The 22,265-nt window shown below is 46.4% G+C and overlaps 1 protein-coding gene across 5 annotated transcripts in view; it reads left to right on the forward strand.

Annotated features, from left to right (window-relative positions):
- sipa1l2a (signal-induced proliferation-associated 1like 2, genome duplicate a) overlaps positions 1–22,265 on the forward strand; it is a 303,115-nt gene that overhangs the window by 33,304 nt on the left and 247,546 nt on the right. For all 5 annotated transcript variants that reach the window (XM_090201691.1, XM_090201693.1, XM_090201694.1 and 2 more), the window contains exon 2: positions 10,216–10,340. The gene's annotated coding sequence lies outside the window, so the exon portion shown is untranslated. The remainder of the gene's footprint in view (positions 1–10,215; positions 10,341–22,265) is intronic.

Below are 22,265 nucleotides of genomic sequence, written 5' to 3' on the forward strand. Positions count from 1 at the left end.
GTGTGTTCAGGGTGATGAGCTGTGTTGCTTTTACGCCAAACATAACGTTTTGCATTGTTGCCAAAAAGTTCAATTTTGGTTTCATCTGACCAGAGCACCTTCTTCCACATGTTTGGTGTGTCTCCCAGGTGGCTTGTGGCAAACTTTAAACGACACTTTTTATGGATATCTTTAAGAAATGTCTTTCTTCTTGCCACTCTTCCATAAAGGCCAGATTTGTGCAATATACGACTGATTGTTGTCCTATGGACAGAGTCTCCCACCTCAGCTGTAGATCTCTGCAGTTCATCCAGAGTGATCATGGGCCTCTTGGCTGCATCTCTGATCAGTCTTCTCCTTGTATGAGCTGAAAGTTTAGAGGGACGGCCAGGTCTTGGTAGATTTGCAGTGGTCTGATACTCCTTCCATTTCAATATTATCGCTTGCACAGTGCTCCTTGGGATGTTTAAAGCTTGGGAAATCTTTTTGTATCCAAATCCGGCTTTAAACTTCTTCACAACAGTATCTCGGACCTGCCTGGTGTGTTCCTTGTTCTTCATGATGCTCTCTGCGCTTTTAACGGACCTCTGAGACTATCGCAGGTGCATTTATACGGAGACTTGATTACACACAGGTGGATTGTATTTATCATCATTAGTCATTTAGGTCAACATTGGATCATTCAGAGATCCTCACTGAACTTCTGGAGAGAGTTTGCTGCACTGAAAGTAAAGGGGCTGAATAATTTTGCACGCCCAATTTTTCAGTTTTTGATTTGTTAAAAAAGTTTGAAATATCCAATAAATGTCGTTCCACTTCATGATTGTGTCCCACTTGTTGTTGATTCTTCACAAAAAAATACAGTTTCATATCTTTATGTTTGAAGCCTGAAATGTGGCAAAAGGTTGCAAAGTTCAAGGGGGCCGAATACTTTCGCAAGGCACTGTATGGACGAGCAATGTCAGATCGGCATAAACTAAGATACAATAGAATTGTATAGAATACAGTATATACATGTGAGATGAGTAATGCCAGATACGCAAACATTATTAATTAATGTGACTAGTGTTACATTATTAAAGTGGCCAATGATTTAAAGTATATGTATATAGGCCTCTAATATGTTAGTGATGGCTGTTTAACAGTCTGATGGCCTTGAGATAGAAGCTGTTTTTCAGTCTCTCGGTCCCTGCTTTGATGCACCTGTACTGACCTCGCCTTCTGGATGATAGCGGGGTGAACAGGACGTGGCTCGGGTGGTTGTTGTCCTTGATGATATTTTTGGACTTCCTGTGACATCGGGTGCTGCAGGTGTCCTGGAGGGCAGCTAGTTTGGCCCCGGTGATAAGTTGGGCAGACCACACCACCCTCTGGAGAGCCCTGCGGTTGTGGGCGGTGCAGTTGTCTTACCAGGCGGGGATACAGCCCGGCAGGATGCTCTCGATTGTGCATCTCTAAAATTTTGAGGGTTTTAGGTGCCAAGCCACATTTTTTCAGCCTCCTGAGGTTGAAGAGGCGCTGTTGCACCTTCTTCACCACACTGTCTGTGTGGGTGAACCATTTCAGTTTGTCCGTGATGTGTATGCCAAGAATCATCTGCACAACTGGCCAGTTTTTGTGTTTTGTGAACATATCTTTTGTGAAGACCCCACAATGTTCTCATCAGACTGTTCCCACAACCTAATGAAACATGTTGGGAACCTTTAAAGAACCAACATAATGTGTTCTAAGAACGTTCTTATAAAATCAGGCAAAAGTTTTGTACAAACATTCTATAATCATCAGCACGGCTGGAGAGTTTTTGTGTTATGCCAACATTTCCTGCGACCTAACTAATGTTCTGGGGACTTTCACAAAACCTATTTTGGTTAGCTGGTGTAGGTCAATATAAACAAAGTTGGCCCTCAGGTACAGTTTCTCTATGGGCATTCGCAGGGCAACGGTTGGTATGGGACTGGTACCAGTGTTGATTCCAATGTCATCTTCCCCTCTTTTCCTTCACTCTCTCCCTCTCACCCTCCTCTCTCACTATCTTCTCTCTTCCTCCCTTCTCTTCCTCCCTGCTCCTTGAGCACAGATAGATCAATGATGCAGTAGAGCCCCCATACTGCTCTCTGTCTCTCACCCTCCTCTCTTCCTCAGCAGTAGAGCCCCCATACTGCTCTCTGTCTCTCACCCTCCTCTCTTCCTCAGCAGTAGAGCCCCCATACTGCTCTCTGTCTCTCACCCTCCTCTCTTCCTCAGCAGTAGAGCCCCCATACTGCTCTCTGTCTCTCACCCTCCTCTCTTCCTCAGCAGTAGAGCCCCCATACTGCTCTCTGTCTCTCACCCTCCTCTCTTCCTCAGCAGTAGAGCCCCCATACTGCTCTCTCTCTCACCCTCCTCTCTTCCTCAGCAGTAGAGCCCCCATACTGCTCCCTGTCTCTCACCCTCCTCTCTTCCTCAGCAGTAGAGCCCCCATACTGCTCTCTGTCTCTCACCCTCACCCTCACCCTCACCCTCACCCTTAACGATGATTCATATTTACCATATTTAAGTGACATTTGCATTACATTTATGTTTTAAAATATCAAATATAACTTATTTGACCTATCAAATAGGTCAAATAAATGCCACCAATGCAAGTCACTGTACATGGACTACATATTGGCTTAGAGCAATAGCTATTCTGGGGGCCAAACTCCATAGGGTCTGTAGAATGATGTAACAGTATAACTTTAGACCGTCCCCTCATCAACAACAACTCCATAGGGTCTGTAGAATGTATATATGGTGTCATTCCATGGGTCTCTGAATAACTCAGAGTGTTGCTCACCTTGTACCTTGTCCTCCATACATTCCATTGGTCTCTGAATAACACACAGTGTTGCTGACCTTGTACCTTGTACTCCACCCATTCCATTGGCTTCAATGTGAATCACTGTGTATGGAATACATCATCATCACATGTCCTCTTACTGTGCACAATAAAACTTGCTAACCAAGCAACAACATGCTTACTGAATTAAAGGGCAACTACACTCAAAAATTGAAGTTTCTTCCATTTTTCCCAGACCACAAAAGTTATCCCCTGATGTGGTTTAAGCATTGTTGTGAACACAGAAAATACTATTTTGTGATTTAAAAAAGTGTGAAAAACTGGGGAAGAATGAGGAAATCGAAAACTTGAACTGAGAAAAAGGAATTTATGAAAAAAATAGAAGTAGGAAAATAAATAGAACTAGAACTAAACTAACATTTTAAAGGCCCTACTAATGTTTTAAAGGCCCTACTAATGTTTTAAAGGCCCTGCTAATGTTTTAAAGGCCCTGCTAATGTTTTAATGGCCCTGCTAATGTTTTAAAGACCCAACTAATGTTTTAATGGCCCTGCTAATGTTTTAATGGCCCTGCTAATGTTTTAAAGGCCCTACTAACGTTTTAAAGGCCCTACTAACGTTTTAAAGGCCCTGCTAATGTTTTAAAGGCCCTACTAACGTTATAAAGGCCCTACTAACGTTATAAAGGCCCTACTAACGTTATAAAGGCCCTACTAACGTTTTAAAGGCCCTACTAACGTTTTAAAGGCCCTACTAACGTTATAAAGGCCCTGCTAATGTTTTAATGGCCCTGCTAATGTTTTAAAGGCCCTACTAACGTTTTAAAGGCCCTACTAACGTTTTAAAGGCCCTACTAACGTTTTAAAGGCCCTACTAACGTTATAAAGGCCCTACTAACGTTATAAAGGCCCTACTAACGTTATAAAGGCCCTACTAACGTTATAAAGGCCCTACTAACGTTATAAAGGCCATACTAACGTTTTAAAGGCCCTACTAACGTTATAAAGGCCCTGCTAATGTTTTAATGGCCCTGCTAATGTTTTAAAGGCCCTACTAACGTTTTAAAGGCCCTGCTAACGTTTTAAAGGCCCTACTAACGTTTTAAAGGCCCTACTAACGTTTTAAAGGCCCTACTAACGTTATAAAGGCCCTGCTAATGTATTAAAGACCCAACTGCACTTTAGAATGTGTGTCATCCTGCAGCACAGCATTTTGGGGAAGCTTGAGGTCAGATGCAATATTCACTAGTCACCCAATAGGGAAAGAGGCTGGGCAATCCTAGAAAGGTTTTAGAGTAATATAATATATTTAGCAGACGCCTTCATCCAAAGCGACTTAGTCAAGTTACATTTCTATGTATGGGTGGTCCCGGGAATCAAACGAAAAAGCCTGTCATTGCAATGCTCTACCAAGATGTATGACAGAGTTATAAATGCTTTGTGAATATGACTTATGCCACCCTTTATAAAGCACATGTTTATGTCATATTTCAAGTTGTTTATGTCACACAGTTACGCCACATTTATGAACCCTTTATAGAGCATGATATACAGTTATAGATGATTTGTAACACATGTTTGTAGTATGTATGAAGGCTTTATGAAGGCTTTATGAAGATGTTATAAGCTGAACTTAATTTAAAGTTGGACTGAAAAGTGACATCTAGTGTTGATGTGTCTGTCTGCCCTGCTGCTAGCCAACATCCAGGGTTGATGTGTCTGTCTGCCCTGCTGCTAGCCAACATCCAGGGTTGATGTGTCTGTCTGCCCTGCTGCTAGCCAACATCCAGGGTTGATGTGTCTGTCTGCCCTGCTGCTAGCCAACATCCAGGGTTGATGTGTCTGCCCTGCTGCTAGCCAACATCCATGGTTGATGTGTCTGTCTGCCCTGCTGCTAGCCAACATCCAGGGTTGATGTGTCTGTCTGCCCTGCTGCTAGCCAACATCCAGGGTTGATGTGTCTGTCTGCCCAGCTGCTAGCCAACATCCAGGGTTGATGTGTCTGTCTGCCCTGCTGCTAGCCAACATCCAGGGTTGATGTGTCTGTCTGCCCAGCTGCTAGCCAACATCCAGGGTTGATGTGTCTGTCTGCCCTGCTGCTAGCCAACATCTAGGGTTGATGTGTCTGTCTGCCCTGCTGCTAGCCAACATCCAGGGTTGATGTGTCTGTCTGCCCTGCTGCTAGCCAACATCCATGGTTGATGTGTCTGTCTGCCCTGCTGCTAGCCAACATCCAGGGTTGATGTGTCTGTCTGCCCTGCTGCTAGCCAACATCCAGGGTTGATGTGTCTGTCTGCCCAGCTGCTAGCCAACATCCAGGGTTGATGTGTCTGTCTGCCCTGCTGCTAGCCAACATCCAGGGTTGATGTGTCTGTCTGCCCAGCTGCTAGCCAACATCCAGGGTTGATGTGTCTGTCTGCCCTGCTGCTAGCCAACATCTAGGGTTGATGTGTCTGTCTGCCCTGCTGCTAGCCAACATCCAGGGTTGATGTGTCTGTCTGCCCTGCTGCTAGCCAACATCTAGGGTTGATGTGTCTGTCTGCCCTGCTGCTAGCCAACATCCAGGGTTGATGTGTGAGGTTCCTGTGTGTTCTGCTGCTCCAGTGGGTTCCTGTATGTCCTGCTGCTCCAGTGGGTTCCTGTATGTCCTGCTGCTCCAGTGGGTTCCTGTATGTTCTGCTGCTCCAGTGGGTTCCTGTATGTCCTGCTGCTCCACCGGGTTCCTGTGTGTTCTGCTGCTCCACCGGGTTCCTGTGTGTTCTGCTGCTCCAGTGGGTTCCTGTGTGTTCTGCTGCTCCAGTGGGTTCCTGTATGTCCTGCTGCTCCAGTGGGTTCCTGTGTGTCCTGCTGCTCCAGTGGGTTCCTGTGTGTTCTGCTGCTCCACCGGGTTCCTGTGTGTTCTGCTGCTCCAGTGGGTTCCTGTGTATTCTGCTGCTCCAGTGGGTTCCTGTATGTCCTGCTGCTCCAGTGGGTTCCTGTGTGTTCTGCTGCTCCAGTGGGTTCCTGTATGTCCTGCTGCTCCAGTGGGTTCCTGTATGTTCTGCTGCTCCAGTGGGTTCCTGTATGTCCTGCTGCTCCACCGGGTTCCTGTGTGTTCTGCTGCTCCAGTGGGTTCCTGTGTGTTCTGCTGCTCCAGTGGGTTCCTGTATGTCCTTGCTGCTCCAGTGGGTTCCTGTGTGTCCTGCTGCTCCAGTGGGTTCCTGTGTGTTCTGCTGCTCCACCGGGTTCCTGTGTGTTCTGCTGCTCCAGTGGGTTCCTGTGTATTCTGCTGCTCCTGCCACCAAAGCTGTCGGCTCTAGCTGCCATTACACAGAATTCACTGTCATTATGTGGAACCCTGCTTCTGTTTTCAGGAACAATCGTTTTTCTTCTGTCCTGTTAGACTGATAAGGCTGAATGTCACAATCTGGACCCCTGACACACACACTCCCTCTTTTCCCTTACATATGCTAATGATGCTGTTGGTGGCTTGGTCACAGTTGGAGAGGGGAAGGAGGAGAGAGAGAGGGGGGAGCAGAAGGAGGAAAGAGGGAGGTAGAGGGACATTAGGACAGCAGCTGTATGCATTTCAGTAGAATGACTGCTGTCACTTTCACTACCTCTTTCTCTCTCTCTTCAATGTCAAGTGAAATAGATAATAAACAAAAGTGAAATAAACAAAAAAAATGAACAGTAACATTGCACTCTCAAAAGTTCCAAAGGAATAGAGACATCTCAAATGTCATATAATATATATATTGTTAACATATATATATAAATATATATATACAGTGTTGTAACGATGTGCAAATAGTTAAAGTACACAAGGGAAAATAAATCAACATAAATATGGCATTTACAATAGTGTTTGTTTGTCACTGGTTGTCTTTTCTTGTTGCAACAGGATATTTTTGCAGAATTCTGCCAAGTTTCAATTTGGTTTTGTACCATTTTGTGACTTTTTGGTTGGTGAGCGAACCCCACACCTCACAAACATAAAGGGCAATGGAGTCTATAACTGATTCAAGTATTTTTAGCCAGATCATAATTGGTATGTCAAATTGTATGTTCCTTTTGATTGTGTAGAAGGCCCATATGTTACCTGTGGAGCTGATGTTTAGGCCAAGGTATTGTGACGACCCTCCCACTCTGTCTGCCGTATTTTGTCTTTGTTCTTGTTTCCTTATTAGGATGCCGGTGGGCGGAGTTGAGAGGGTCGTCAGCTACATGGGAAACACCTGGGCCCAGGTGTTTCCCAGGATAAATACACCCCTTTCCCATTCATGGGGGAGACTCTCTCCATGCAGACATTTGTAGATTGTGTTGTGGTTCTTGTTGGCTTTTTGTTTGTTTGCTTTGGCACCTTTCAACACCCTGCATTATCACATTCATGCATGCAAAACACTCACTTACGCTACTGATTACTGATTACACACATCATTGTATATTTTTCTTAGTTGCTTTAGTTAATAAATATATATTTTGTTACTCCTTATCTCCACGTTGTCTCCCTTTGTTACGGGCTTTGAGCCGGTTCGTGACAGTATGTATAGTTTTTTGTGTGCTCTAGGACAACAGTGTCTAGATGGAATTTGTATTTGTGGTCATGGCAACTAGACCTTTTCTTTGGAACACCATTATTTTTGTCTTCCTGAGATTTACTGTCAGGGCCCAGGTCTGTCAGGGCCCAGGTCTGTCAGGGCCCAGGTCTGTCAGGGCCCAGGTCTGGCAGAATCTGTGCAGAACATCTAGGTGCAGCTGTAGGCCCTCTTTGGTTGGGGACAGAAGCACCAGATCATCAGCAAACAGTAGACATTTGACTTCAGATTCTATTAGGTTGGGACCGGGTGCTCTAGTGCCCAATTCGTTGATACACAGTTGAAGTCAGAAGTTTAAATACACTTAGGTTTGAGTCATTAATTAAAACTAGTTTTTCAACCACTCCCCATATTTGTTGTTAACAAACTACAGTTTTGGCAAGTCGGTTGCATGACACAAGTCATTTTTCCAACAGTTGTTTACAGACAAATTATTTCACTTACAATTCACTGCATCACAATTCCAGTGGGTCAGAAGTTTACATACACGAAGTTGACTGTGCCTTTAAACAGTTTGGAAAATTCCAGAAAATGATGTCATGGCTTTAGAAGCTTCTGATAGGCTAATTGACATCATTTGAGTCAATTGGAGGTGTACCTGTGGATGTATTTCAAGGCGTACCTTCCAACTCAGTGCCTCTTTGCTTGACATCATGGGGAAATCAAAAGAAATCAGCCAACACCGCAGACAAAAATTGTAGACCTCCACAAGTCTGGTTCATCCTTGGGAGCAATTTACAAACGCCTGAAGGTACCACGTTCATCTGTACAAACAATAGTACGCAAGTATAAACACCATGGGACCACGCAGCTGTCATACCGCTCAGGAAGGAGAAGCGTTCTGTCTACTGGAGATGAACAAACTTTGGTGCGAAAAGTGCAAATCAATCCCAGAACAACAGCAAAGGACCTTGTGAAGATGCTGGAGGAAAAAGGTACAAAAGTATCTTTATCCACAGTAAAATTAGTCCTATATCGATATAACCTGAAAGTCCGCTCAGCAAGGAAGAAGCCACTGCTCCAAAACAACCATAAAAAAGCCAGACTACGGTTTGCAACTACACATGGAGACAAAGATCACACTTTTTGGAGAAACGTCCTCTGGTCTGATGAAACAAAAATAGAACTGTTTGGCCATAATGACCATTGTTATGTTTGGAGGACAAAGGGGGAGGCTTGCAAGCCGAAGAACACCATCCCAACCGTGAAACACGGAGGTGGCAGCATCATGTTGTGGGGGTGCTTTGCTGCAAGAGGGACTCGTGCACTTTACAAAATAGACGACATCAAGAGAAAGGAAAATTATGTGGATATATTGAAGCAACATCTCAAGACATCAGTCAGGAAGATTGGTTGCAAATGGGTCTTCCAAATGGATAATGACCTCAAGCATACTTCCAAAGTTGTGACAAAATGGCTTAAGGACAACAAATTCAGGGTATTTGAGTGGCCATCACAAGCCCTGAGCTCAATCCGATAGAAAATATGTGGGCAGAACGGAAATAGCGTGTGCCAGCAAGGAGGCCTACAAACCTGACTCAGTTACACCAGCTCTGTGAGGAGGAATGGGACAAAATTCACCCAACTTTTTGTGGGAAGCTTGTGGAAGGCTACCTGAAACGTTTGACCCAAGTTAAACAATTTAAAGGAAATGCTACCAAATACTAATTGAGTGTAAACTTCTGACCCACTGGGAATGTGATGAAATAAATAAAAGCTGAAATAAACCATTCTCTCTATTATTATTCTAACATTTCACATTCTTAAAATAAAGTGGTGATCCTAACTGACCTATGACAGGGAATGTTTACTAGGATTAAATGTCAGGAATTGTGACAAACTGAGTTTAAATGTATTTGGCAAAGGTGTATGTAATCTTCCGACTTCAAATGTATATGTTGAATAGGGTGAGGCCTCAAGCTGCATCCCTGTCACACCCCACGGCCATGTGGAAAGAAATGTGTGTGTTATGTGCGAATTTTAACCTCACACTCATGTCACATTGAGTCAAAAGTTTTTTGAAATCAAGAAAGCATGAGCAGACTTCTTTTGGTTTGTATTTTTGTCAATTAGGGTGTGCTGTCAGGAATATTACCGAAGGTGGCTCCCCTTCTTGTTCGGGTGGCGCTCGGCGGTCGTCGTTGCCGGTCTACTAGCTGCCACCGATCCTTTGTTCCGTGTTCGTTTGGTTTTGTATTATTGTTTTCACCTGTTCATTATTTGGTTGTTAGGGTGGGGTTATTTAAGTTCAGTTAGCCCGCTTCTGTTTGTGCGGGCTTGTTCTTCTGAATTTGTGAGAGGTGTTAGTGTTTTGTTGGGTTTTCTCGCTGTCCTGGTATTTTACCTAAGGGTACTATTTGTAGAAATAGTTACTCCTGTGTTGGGTATTTACTATTTAGTTATTTTGATTTTGGACATTAAAGCGTGTTTTTTCCCGCATCCTTTGTTCTCTGCGCCTGACTCCACACCCATTCACTCATTGAGCGTTACATGTGCAGGGTGAATACATGGCCTGTCTTACTGTCATTTGGTAAAAAGCCAATTTGACAGTTGCTCAGTACAATGTTTTCACTGTGGAAAAAGTACGAGTCAGCAGAGTAGAATTATCTCTCCCTCTTTTAATCTATCTCTCTATCTATCTATCCATCTCTCTCTCTCTCTCTCTCTCTCTCTCTCTCTCTCTATCTCTATCTATATCTCTCACTCTCTCTCTCTATTTCTCTCTCTCCTCAAACAGAATGAATGAAGAGTGAAAAGAGGGCTGTAGTGTTTTCAGTGTGCGAAGGGAACTCTTTCTCTTGTTGGTGTGTTTTGGATTCTCACTGAGGTTTCTTATCAACAGGTGTGTGATGCAGCAGCTCCAGCTGGAGTAGCATTGCTGGACATCATGTCACGCTGGGACACACAGATCTGTGGAAACAGGATACTACTGTGGTAGACTGGGGGAAGTCCTACTTCTATGATCAGGTAGGAATGGAGATTCTACATGTTCAACGCTTGACTTGAGTGAATATTAGCTCAACAACATTGTGTTGCTCCTGTACCTAAATATAAACAGGCCCTTATTTCAGTTCATATCAAGCGCTAGATGTGTTGATAGGAAATAATCAACAACACCTTGGTATGCTTGTTTAAAGTAATAGGACAAGTTAAGAAGCAAAACCTCAGTCTTTGGCTTGACTTTAATCAAATGCTGTTTTAATCTAACTCTAACTTCCCTTTGAGGGTGTTTCCGGCTGCCTGTGTATTTGATTACTGGTGCCAGATTGGAGCCAGACAGGTGGACTGAAAGACAGTTAAAGGCATGTAGTTTCTAGGTAGTCAGAGGCTGAAGGTTGAGATGATCTTCAGGGGTGATTTGTCTGTCTGTCGGTCTGTCGGTCTGTCGGTCTGTCTGCTGTGGATCTGACAGCTGCTGCCTAGGAATCCAAAATGTCTTCTGCCAACTTTCTGTCATTATAGTGAGAAAAGCCAGAAAAACAACAAAGCCTGTAAAGAAAGTGTCAGCCTGAAAGATGATGAAGAGGATGGTCTGAGTTGTGAGGTGACACATCCAGGGGGTGATGTCTAGGTCAGCATGTGTGAGTGAGTTAGTCACCCTGTGTTGTACAGCTATCACAGTGTCACACACAGCTCTCAGGCCCCCACCCTCACCCCAACCATGTTCTTCATCATTTGACGATGTGGACTTTGACTGACCTGAGATGTGGAGAAGGAGAAGTGGAGGGAGGGAAACAGAGACACAGTAACCTCTGCCAATCCCTTTTTATAACAGATACAGTAGTTAGTAGATAGTTAGATGTTAGTAGTTGTGCTTTCTAAATTCATTTCAATTCAATTCAAAGAGCTTTATTGGGAAGAATACAGCAGTTTACATTGCCAAAGCAAGTGAAATAGATCATAAACAAAAGGATCAGTAAACATTACAGAGTTTATTTCAAATGTCATATTATGTCTATATACAGTGTTGTAACGATGTGCAAATAGTTAAAGTACACAAGGGAAAATAAATAAACATAAATATGGGTTGTATTTACAATGGTGTTTGTTCTTCACTGGTTGACCTTTTCTTGTGGCAACAGGTCACAAATCTTGCTGCTGTGATGGAACACTGTGGTATTTCACCCAGTAGATATGGGAGTTTATCAACATTGGGTTTGTTTTCTAATTCTTTGTGGATCTGTGTAATCTGAGGGAAATATGTGTCTCTAATGTGGTCATACATTGGGCAGGAGATTAGGTAGTGCAGCTCAGTTTCCACCTCATTTTGTGTGCAGTGAGCACATAGCCTGTCTTCTCTTGAGAGCCATGTCTGCCTACGGCGGCCTTTCTCAATAGCAAGGCTATGCTCACTGAGTCTGTAAATAGTCAAAGCTTTCCTTAACTTTGGGTCAGTCACAGTGGTCAGGTATTCTGCCACTGTGTACTCTCTGTTTAGGGCCAAATAGCATTCTAGTTTGCACAGTTTTTTTGTTAATTCTTTCCAATGTGTCAAGTAATTATCTTTTTGTTTTCTCATGATATGGTTGAGTCTAATTGTGTTGCTGTCCTGGGGCTCTGTGGGGTCTGTTTGTGAACAGAGCCCCAGGACCAGCTTTCTTAGGGGACTCTTGTCTATGTTAATCTCTCTGTAGGGGATGGATTTATTATGGAAGGTTTGGGAATCGCTTCCTTTTAAGTGGTTGTAGAATTTAACAACTTTTTTCTGGATTTTTATAATTAGCGGGTATCGGCCTGATTCTGCTCTGCATACATTATTTGGTGTTTTACGTTGTACACGGAGGACATTTTAGCAGAATTCTGCATGCAGAGTGTCAATCTGGTGTTTGTACCATTTTGTGAATTCTTCCTTGGAGGGCGGCCCCCAGACCTCACAACCATAAAGGACAATGTGTTCTATAACTCATTCAAATATTATTAACCAGATCCTAATTTGTATGTCCCATGTTATGTTCCCTTTGATTGTGTAGTCTCTCTCTCCCAGCCTGTCGGTAACTACTGGCTTTATTCTCTCTCTCTCGCTCTCTCTCGCTCTCTCTCTCTCTCTCTCTGGGAAAGCTCTGCAGACTTTACATGGGAGGCTTTGGATAGGGAATCAATCACGCTACTAAAGATTACTGTCATGTTGTTGTAGAAATAGTAATGAGGTATAAACTACATATTTGTTCCTTCATAAATTAGCTTTTCAAAGTGCACCAACGGAACAGCTTGCCAGGGTTGGGGAGTAGGCGATTACATGTGGCATGTAATCTGATTACAAAAAACCTCTAGTCAGTTACATTACCAGGAAAAATATAGTAATCAGATTACAGATACTTTTTAAAAACTAGATGATTACTTCTTGGATTAATTTTTAATTCAGAAAGTATGTTTGTTAAAAATTACATTATGACACCTGTGTTTACTCAGTTACATTCAAATCAGCATTGAAAAAAGGTGCAAGTTTAAGTTTGTTCCACATGAGCGAGTCTGAACACAAGTAGGAGACCACCATGATGACACTCCAATCAGAGACCACTATGATGACACACCAATCAGAGACCACTATGATGACACACCAATCAGAGACCACTATGACGACACTCCAATCAGAGACCACTATGATGACACACCAATCAGAGACCACTTTGATGACACACCAATCAGAGACCACTATGACGACACTCCAATCAGAGACCACTATGATGACACTCCAATCAGAGACTGCTATGATGACACACCAATCAGAGACTACTATGATGACACACCAATCAGAGACCACTATGATGACACTCCAATCAGAGACCACTATGATGACACACCAATCAGAGACCACTATGACGACACACCAATCAGAGACCACTATGATGACATACCAATCAGAGAACATTATGATGACACTCCAATCAGAGACCACTATGATGACACTCCAATCAGAGACCACTATGATGACACACCAATCAGAGACCACTATGATGACACACCAATCAGAGACCACTATGACGACACTCCAATCAGAGACCACTATGATGACACTCCAATCAGAGACCACTATGATGACACACCAATCAGAGACTACTATGATGACACACCAATCAGAGACCACTATGATGACATACCAATCAGAGAACATTATGATGACACTCCAATCAGAGACCACTATGATGACACACCAATCAGAGACCACTATGATGACACACCAATCAGAGACTACTATGATGACACACCAATCAGAGACCACTATGATGACATACCAATCAGAGAACATTATGATGACACTCCAATCAGAGACCACTATGATGACACTCCAATCAGAGACCACTATGATGACACACCAATCAGAGACCACTATGATGACACACCAATCAGAGACTACTATGATGACACACCAATCAGAGACCACTATGATGACACACCAATCAGAGACCACTATGATGACACACCAATCAGAGACTACTATGATGACACACCAATCAGAGACCACTATGATGACACACCAATCAGAGACCACTATGATGACACACCAATCAGAGACCACTATGATGACACTCCAATCAGAGACCACTATGATGACACACCAATCAGAGACCACTATGACGACACACCAATCAGAGACCACTATGATGACACACCAATCAGAGACCACTATGATGACACACCAATCAGAGACCACTATGATGACACTCCAATCAGAGACCACTATGATGACACACCAATCAGAGACCACTATGACGACACACCAATCAGAGACCACTATGATGACACACCAATCAGAGACCACTATGATGACACACCAATCAGAGACCACTATGATGACACTCCAATCAGAGACCACTATGATGACACACCAATCAGAGACCACTATGACGACACACCAATCAGAGACCACTATGATGACATACCAATCAGAGAACATTATGATGACACTCCAATCAGAGACCACTATGATGACACTCCAATCAGAGACCACTATGATGACACACCAATCAGAGACCACTATGATGACACACCAATCAGAGACTACTATGATGACACACCAATCAGAGACCACTATGACGACACTCCAATCAGAGACCACTATGATGACACACCAATCAGAGACCACTATGATGACATACCAATCAGAGACCACTATGATGACACACCAATCAGAGACCACTATGATGACACACCAATCAGAGACTACTATGATGACATACCAATCAGAGACTACTATGATGACACTCCAATCAGAGACCACTATGACGACACTCCAATCAGAGACCACTATGACGACACTCCAATCAGAGACCACTATGACGACACTCCAATCAGAGACCACTATGATGACACTCCAATCAGAGACCACTATGATGACACACCAATCAGAGACCACTATGACGACACACCAATCAGAGACCACTATGATGACACTCCAATCAGAGACCACTATGATGACACACCAATCAGAGACCACTATGACGACACACCAATCAGAGACCACTATGACGACACTCCAATCAGAGACCACTATGACGACACTCCAATCAGAGACCACTATGACGACACACCAATCAGAGACCACTATGACGACACACCAATCAGAGACCACTATGATGACACACCAATCAGAGACCACTATGACGACACACCAATCAGAGACCACTATGACGACACTCCAATCAGAGACCACTATGACGACACTCCAATCAGAGACCACTATGACGACACACCAATCAGAGACCACTATGACGACACACCAATCAGAGACCACTATGATGACACACCAATCAGAGACCACTATGATGACACACCAATCAGAGACCACTATGACGACACACCAATCAGAGACCACTATGATGACATACCAATCAGAGAACATTATGATGACACTCCAATCAGAGACCACTATGATGACACTCCAATCAGAGACCACTATGATGACACACCAATCAGAGACCACTTTGATGACACACCAATCAGAGACTACTATGATGACACACCAATCAGAGACCACTATGATGACACTCCAATCAGAGACCACTATGATGACACTCCAATCAGAGACCACTATGATGACACTCCAATCAGAGACCACTATGATGACACACCAATCAGAGACTACTATGATGACACACCAATCAGAGACTACTATGATGACACACCAATCAGAGACCACTATGACGACACACCAATCAGAGACCACTATGACGACACACCAATCAGAGACCACTATGATGACACACCAATCAGAGACCACTATGACGACACTCCAATCAGAGACCACTATGATGACACACCAATCAGAGACCACTATGATGACACACCAATCAGAGACCACTATGATGACACACCAATCAGAGACCACTATGATGACACACCAATCAGAGACCACTATGATGACACACCAATCAGAGACTACTATGACGACACACCAATCAGAGACCACTATGATGACACACCAATCAGAGACCACTATGACGACACACCAGATGCGTTTGATGTCTTCTTCTAATGCCTCTTTAAGGGAAAGTAATCTAAAAGTAGCTGAAAGTAATCTAAAAGTAGCTGAAAGTAATCTAAAAGTAACGGATATCGATCTAAAAGTAACTGAAACCCTGGATTTACAACTACAAACCCTCCTGGCAGTAGTTAGATGTTACATTTGTTTCAAAGGAATTGTTTATTGCAAGGAAGAAGATGGACCAGCCGTCTTCTTCCTTGTAAATTAGTTGCATTCATCCTCAAATTAAGTTGCCTGTTTGAAAATCGTATTGACTGTATTCAAATGTCAATTTATAACTTCGTGACCGTTGTTAAATTTTTCACACATCATGATACAGAATTGTAAAATTAAATTACACATTTGCGAATCATACTTGCAACCACAAATCTCAATGTGAGACCAGGAAATTCAACATACAAGCTTTCATATCGACATAGAAAATGTTGAATCAAATCTAATCGTGTTCATTAGAACACCACAACAGGGAAGGCATTGAATAGGACGATACGGCCTGCCTGCGTCAGCTATAGGACGATACGGCCTGCCTGCGTCAGCTATGGGGCGATACGGCCTGCCTGCGTCAGCTATGGGGCGATACGGCCTGCCTGCGTCAGCTATGGGGCGATACGGCCTGCCTGCGTCAGCTATGGGGCGATACGGCCTGCCTGCGTCAGCTATGGGGCGATACGGCCTGCCTGCGTCAGCTATGGGGCGATACGGCCTGCCTGCGTCAGCTATGGGGCGATACGGCCTGCCTGCGTCAGCTATGGGGCGATACGGCCTGCCTGCGTCAGCTATGGGGCGATACGGCCTGCCTGCGTCAGCTATGGGGCGATACGGCCTGCCTGCGTCAGCTATGGGGCGATACGGCCTGCCTGCGTCAGCTATGGGGCGATACGGCCTGCCTGCGTCAGCTATGGGGCGATACGGCCTGCCTGCGTCAGCTATGGGGCGATACGGCCTGCCTGCGTCAGCTATGGGGCGATACGGCCTGCCTGCGTCAGCTATGGGGCGATACGGCCTGCCTGCGTCAGCTATGGGGCGATACGGCCTGCCTGCGTCAGCTATGGGGCGATACGGCCTGCCTGCGTCAGCTATGGGGCGATACGGCCTGCCTGCGTCAGCTTGGTAGAATGTAGCTCACTAACTACACATTTCAGTGTTTCCTTTGTGTTGCTCTGGTACATTTGTGTGCCAAAGCAGTGAATAAAACAAGCTTAGGGAGGAGGCTTCTAATGTTAACATGCATGAAACCAAGGCTATAACGGCTACAGAAGTCATCAAAAGAGAGCGCCTGGGGAATATGAGTGGAGCTAGGCACTGCAGGGCCTGGATTCACCTCTATATCACCAGAGGAACAGAGGAGGAGTAGGATAAGGGTACGGCTAAAAGCTATGAGAATTGTTCGTTTAGAACGTCCGGAACAGAGAGTAAAAGGAGGTTTCTGGGAGCGATAGAATAGCTTCAAGGTATAATGTACAGACAAAGGTATGGTAGGATGTGAATACAGTGGAGGTAAAACTAGGTATTGAGTGATGATGAGAGATATTGTCTCTAGACACATCATTGAAACCTGGTGATGTCATCTCATGTGTGGGTGGTGTAACTGAACGGTTGGATAAGGTATAATGAGCAGGGCTAGAGGCTCTTCAGTGAAATAAGCCAATAAAAACTAACCAGGACAGCAATGGACAAGGCATATTGACATTAAGGAGAGGCATGCTTAGTCAAGTGATCGTAAGGGTCCAGTGAGTAGGGAGGTTGGTTGCGGTAACGGAGATTCAGACAGCTAGCCGGGCCATCGGTAGCAAGCTAGCATAGGATGGAGGACTGTTTTTAGCCACTTCGTGCATTTCCGTTAGTAGATTAGTGGGGTTCTGTGTGGTAGAGAGGATCAATCCAATTGGCAAAATAGATATAGTTATAGTGACCCAAGAAAAATTGTCCGAGAGACCTATTCAGATAGCTGCCAATAAGACAGCTAACGATTAGCGGGCCCCAGATGGGCGTTCAGGTAACGTCGCGACGGAGGAGCCAGCTGGATAACTCCCTCGTGCAGATAGCGTCGGTAGTCCAGTTGTGAAGGCCCGGTGGGGTTCCGCGTTGGCAGTAACACAGGTCCGGATAGGTGATTGTAGCAACAGGAGTGACTGATGGAACTCTTCAGCTGGCTAGCTCCGGAATAATTGAAGTTTGCTCCGGGACCGACGTAAGCCAATAGTCACACGGATAGCAGCTAGCTAGCTGCGAGATCCAGGTGTAAATGTTCAGAGCATTCGGTTGAAATCTGGGGATATTGAGCGAAAAATAGGTCCGTTATATTCTGGTCTGAGTCGCTTTGTACAAAACTGGCGATAGCTTTTTGAGCTAAAGGATAGCTGATGACCATCAACCGTGGTTAGCTAAATACTAACGTTAGCTAGTACACTGGCTAGCTTCTGGTTAGCTCCTGGTTAGCTCCTGGCTAGCTTCTGGCTAGCTTCTGGTTAGCTTCTGGTTAGCTCCTGGCTAGCTTCTGGTTAGCTTCAGGCTAGCTTCTATTGTGGATTTTAGATTTGAGGTAAATAATATATATATATTTTTTTAATTGGTGAGGCGGGTTGCAGGAGAGTGTTTTGAAGTTGAGTTTTTGGAAAATAAAATATGTAAAATATATATAAAAGATATGCGAAGAAAGATGTAAATATATATATACACGGGACACGACAAGACGTGGACAAAGGACGTCTGACTGCTATGCCATCTTGGATTGAGGGTGAGGATATAGCTGGAGGCTCTATCCTGATGGTCATTCTCTGTTCCCAGGTCTACTGTCTATTTAATGATACTAGCCTGGATTTAGCTTGATGAAGGGACAGAAAGTTGAAGGACAATACCACTGTGTCAGTGTGACTGTGCCAGCGTGACTGTCAGTGTGACTATGTCAGTGCCAGTGTGACTGTGCCAGTGTGACTGTGTTAGTGTGTGCAGCCCTAGGTGGGAGCCTCCCTCACCCTGGGACAGCAGGGCTAAGTTTGGCCCATGGCCCTGGTCTACAGTAGATAAGACAACTACAATAAATAACTGTGTTCAAACAAGAGTCGTGACAGAGCTTAGAGATAGCTAGTTTAGTCTGTGTCCCTCCTCTCTTCTCTCCTCCTCTGGTCAGTGTCCCTCCTCTCTTCTCTCCTCCTCTGGTCAGTGTCCCTCCTCTATCCTCTTCTCCTCTGGTCAGTGTCTCTCCTCTCCTCCTCTGGTCAGTGTCCCTCCTCTCTCCTCTCCTCCTCTGGTCAGTGTCCCTCTCTCTCCTCTCCTCTCCTCTCCTCCCCTCCTCCTCTGGTCAGTGTTCCTCTTCTCTCCTCTCCTCCTCTGGTTAGTGTCCCTCCTCTCTCCTCTCCTCCTCTGGTCAGTGTCCCTCCTCTCTCCTCTCCTCCTCTGGTCAGTGTCCCTCCTCTCTCCCCTCCTCCTCTGGTCAGTGTCCCTCCTCTCTCCTCTCCTCCTCTGGTCAGTGTCCCTCCTCTCTCTCCTTCTCTGGTCTGTGTCCCTCCTCTCTCCTCTCCTCCTCTGGTCAGTGTCCCTCCTCTCTCCTCTCCTCCTCTGGTCAGTGTCCCTCCTCTCTCCTCTCCTCCCCGGGTCAGTGTCCCTCCTCTCGCCTCTCCTCCTCTGGTCAGTGTCCCTCCTCTCCCCTCTCCTCCTCTGGTCAGTGTCCCTCCTCTCCTCCTCTGGTCAGTGTCCCTCCTCTCCTCCTCTGGTCAGTGTCCCTCCTCTCTTCACTCCTCCTCTGGTCAGTGTCCCTCCGCTCTTCTCTCCTCCTCTGGTCAGTGTCCCTCTCTCCTTTCCTCCGCTGGTCAGTTCCTCCTCTCTCCTCTCCTCCTCTGGTCAGTGTCCCTCCCCTCTCCTCTCCTGTCTTCCCCTCCGCCACTGGTCAGTGTTCCTCCTCTCTCCTCTCCTCCTCTGGTCAATGTCCCTCCCCTCTCCTCTTCTCCTCTGGTCAGTGTCCCTCCTCTCTCCTCTTCTCCTCTGGTCAGTGTTCCTCCTCTCTCCGCTCCTCCTCTGGACAGTGTCCCTCCTCTCTCCTCTCCTCCTCTGGTCAGTGTCCCTCCTCTCTCCTCTCCTCCTCTGGTCAATGTCTCTCCTCTCTCTCCTTCTCTACTCTGTGTCCCTCCTCTCTCCTATGGTCAGTTTCCGTCCTCTCTCCTCTTCTCCTCTGGTCAGTGTTCCTCCTCTCTCCACTCCTCCTCTGGTCAGTGTCCCTCCTCTCTCCTCTCCTCCTCTGGTCAGTGACTCTCCTCTCTCCTCTCCTCCTCTGGTCAGTGTCCCTCCCTCCTCTCTCCTCCCCTTTCCTCCCATCCTCCTCTGGTCAGTGTTCCTCCTCTCTCCTCTCGTCCTCTGGTTAGTGTGCCTCCTCTCTCCCCTCCTCCCCGGGTCAGTGTCCCTCCTCTCGCCTCTCCTCCTCTGGTCAGTGTCCCTCCTCTCTCCCCTCCTCCTCTGGTCAGTGTCCCTCCTCTCTCCTCTCCTCCTCTGGTCAGTGTCCCTCCTCTCTCTCCTCCTCTGGTCTGTGTCCCTCCTCTCTCCTATGGTCAGTGTCCCTCCTCTCTCCTCTCCTCCTCTGGTCAGTGTCCCTCCTCTCTCAAATCCTCCACTGGTCAGTGTCCCTACTCTGTCCTCTCCTCCTCTGGTCAGTGTCCATCCTCTCTCCCCTCCTCCTCTGATCAGTGTCCCTCCTCTCTCCTCTCCTCCTCTGGTCAGTGTCCCTCCTCTCTCTCCTCCTCTGGTCTGTATCCCTCCTCTCTCCTATGGTCAGTGTCCCTCCACTCTCCTCTCCTCCTCTGGTCAGTGTCCATCCTGTCTCCTCTCCTCCTCTGGTCAGTGTCCCTACTCTCTCCTCTCCTCCTCTGGTCAGTGTCCCTCCTCTCTCCTCTCCTCCTCTGGTCAGTGTCCCTCCTCTCTTCTCTTCTCCTCTGGTCAGTGTCCTTCCTCTCTCCTGTCCTCCTCTGGTCAGTGTCCCTCCCTCCCCTCTCCTCTCCTCCTCCTCTGGTCAGTGTTCCTCCTCTCTCCTCTCATCCTCTGGTCAGTGTCCCTCCTCTCTCCCCTCCTCCTCTGGTCAGTGTCCATCCTCTCTCCTCTCATCCTCTGGTCAGTGTCCCTCCTCTCTCAAATCCTCCACTGGTCAGTGTCCCTACTCTGTCCTCTCCTCCTCTGGTCAGTGTCCATCCTCTCTCCCCTCCTCCTCTGATCAGTTTCCCTCCTCTCTCCTCTCCTCCTCTGGTCAGTGTCCCTCCTCTCTCTCCTCCTCTAGTCTGTGTCCCTCCTCTCTTCTATGGTCAGTGTCCCTCCTCTCTCCTCTACTCCTCTGGTCAGTGTCCCTCCTCTCTCCTCTCCTCCTCTGGTCAGTGTCCCTGCTCTCCTCCTCTGGTCAGTGTCCCTCCTCTCTCCTCTCCTCCTCTGGTCAGTGTCCCTCCTATCTCCTCTCCTCCTCTGGTCAGTGTCCCTCCTCTCTCCACTCCTCCTCTGGTCAGTGTCCCTCCTCTCTTCCCTCCTCCTCTGGTCAGTGTCCCTCCTCTCTCCTCTCCTCCTCTGGTCAGTGTCCCTCCTCTCTCCTCTCCTCCGCTGGTCAGTGACCCTCCTCTCTACTCTCCTCATCTGGTCAGTGTCCCTCCCTCCTCTCTCCTCTCCTCCTCTAGTCTGTGTCCCTCCTCTTCTCCTCTGGTCAGTGTCCCTCCTCTCTCCTCTTCTAATCTGGTCAGTGTTCCTCCTCTCTCCTCTCCTCCTCTGGTTAGTGTCCCTCCTCTCTCCCCTCCTCCTCTGGTCAGTGTCCCTCCTCTCTCCTCTCCTCCGCTGGTCAGTGTCTCTCCTCTCTCTCCTCCTCTAGTCTGTGTCCCTCCTCTCTTCTATGGTCAGTGTCCCTCCTCTCTCCTCTACTCCTCTGGTCAGTGTCCCTCCTCTCTCCTCTCCTCCTCTGGTCAGTGTCCCTACTCTGTCCTTTCCTCCTCTGGTCAGTGTCCCTCCTCTCTTCTCTCCTCCTCTGGTCAGTGTCCCTCCTCTCTCCTCTCCTCCTCTGATCAGTGTCCCTACTCTCTCCTCTCCTCCTCTGGTCAGTGTCCCTCCTCTCTTCTCTCCTCCTCTGGTCAGTGTCCCTCCTCTCTTCTCTCCTCCGCTGGTCATTGTCCCTCCTCTCTCCTCTCCTTTCCTCCCCTCCTCCTCTGGTCAGTGTCCCTCCTCTCTTCTCTCCTTTCCTCCCCTTCTCCTCTGGTCTGTGTCCCTCCTCTCTCCTATCCTCCTCTGGTCAGTGTCCCTCCTCTCTCAAATCCTCCTCTGCTCAGTGTCCCTCTTCTCTCCTCTCCTCCTCTGGTCAGTGTCCCTCCTCTCTCCTCTCCTGTCTTCCCCTCCTCCTCTGGTCAGTGTTCCTCCTCTCACCGCTCCTCCTCTGGTCAGTGTCCCTCCTCTCT

Source organism: Oncorhynchus mykiss, chromosome 16, assembly GCF_057628025.1.
Source record: "Oncorhynchus mykiss isolate SJ-2025 chromosome 16, ASM5762802v1, whole genome shotgun sequence".
NCBI classification, from domain to species: Eukaryota; Metazoa; Chordata; class Actinopteri; order Salmoniformes; family Salmonidae; genus Oncorhynchus; species Oncorhynchus mykiss.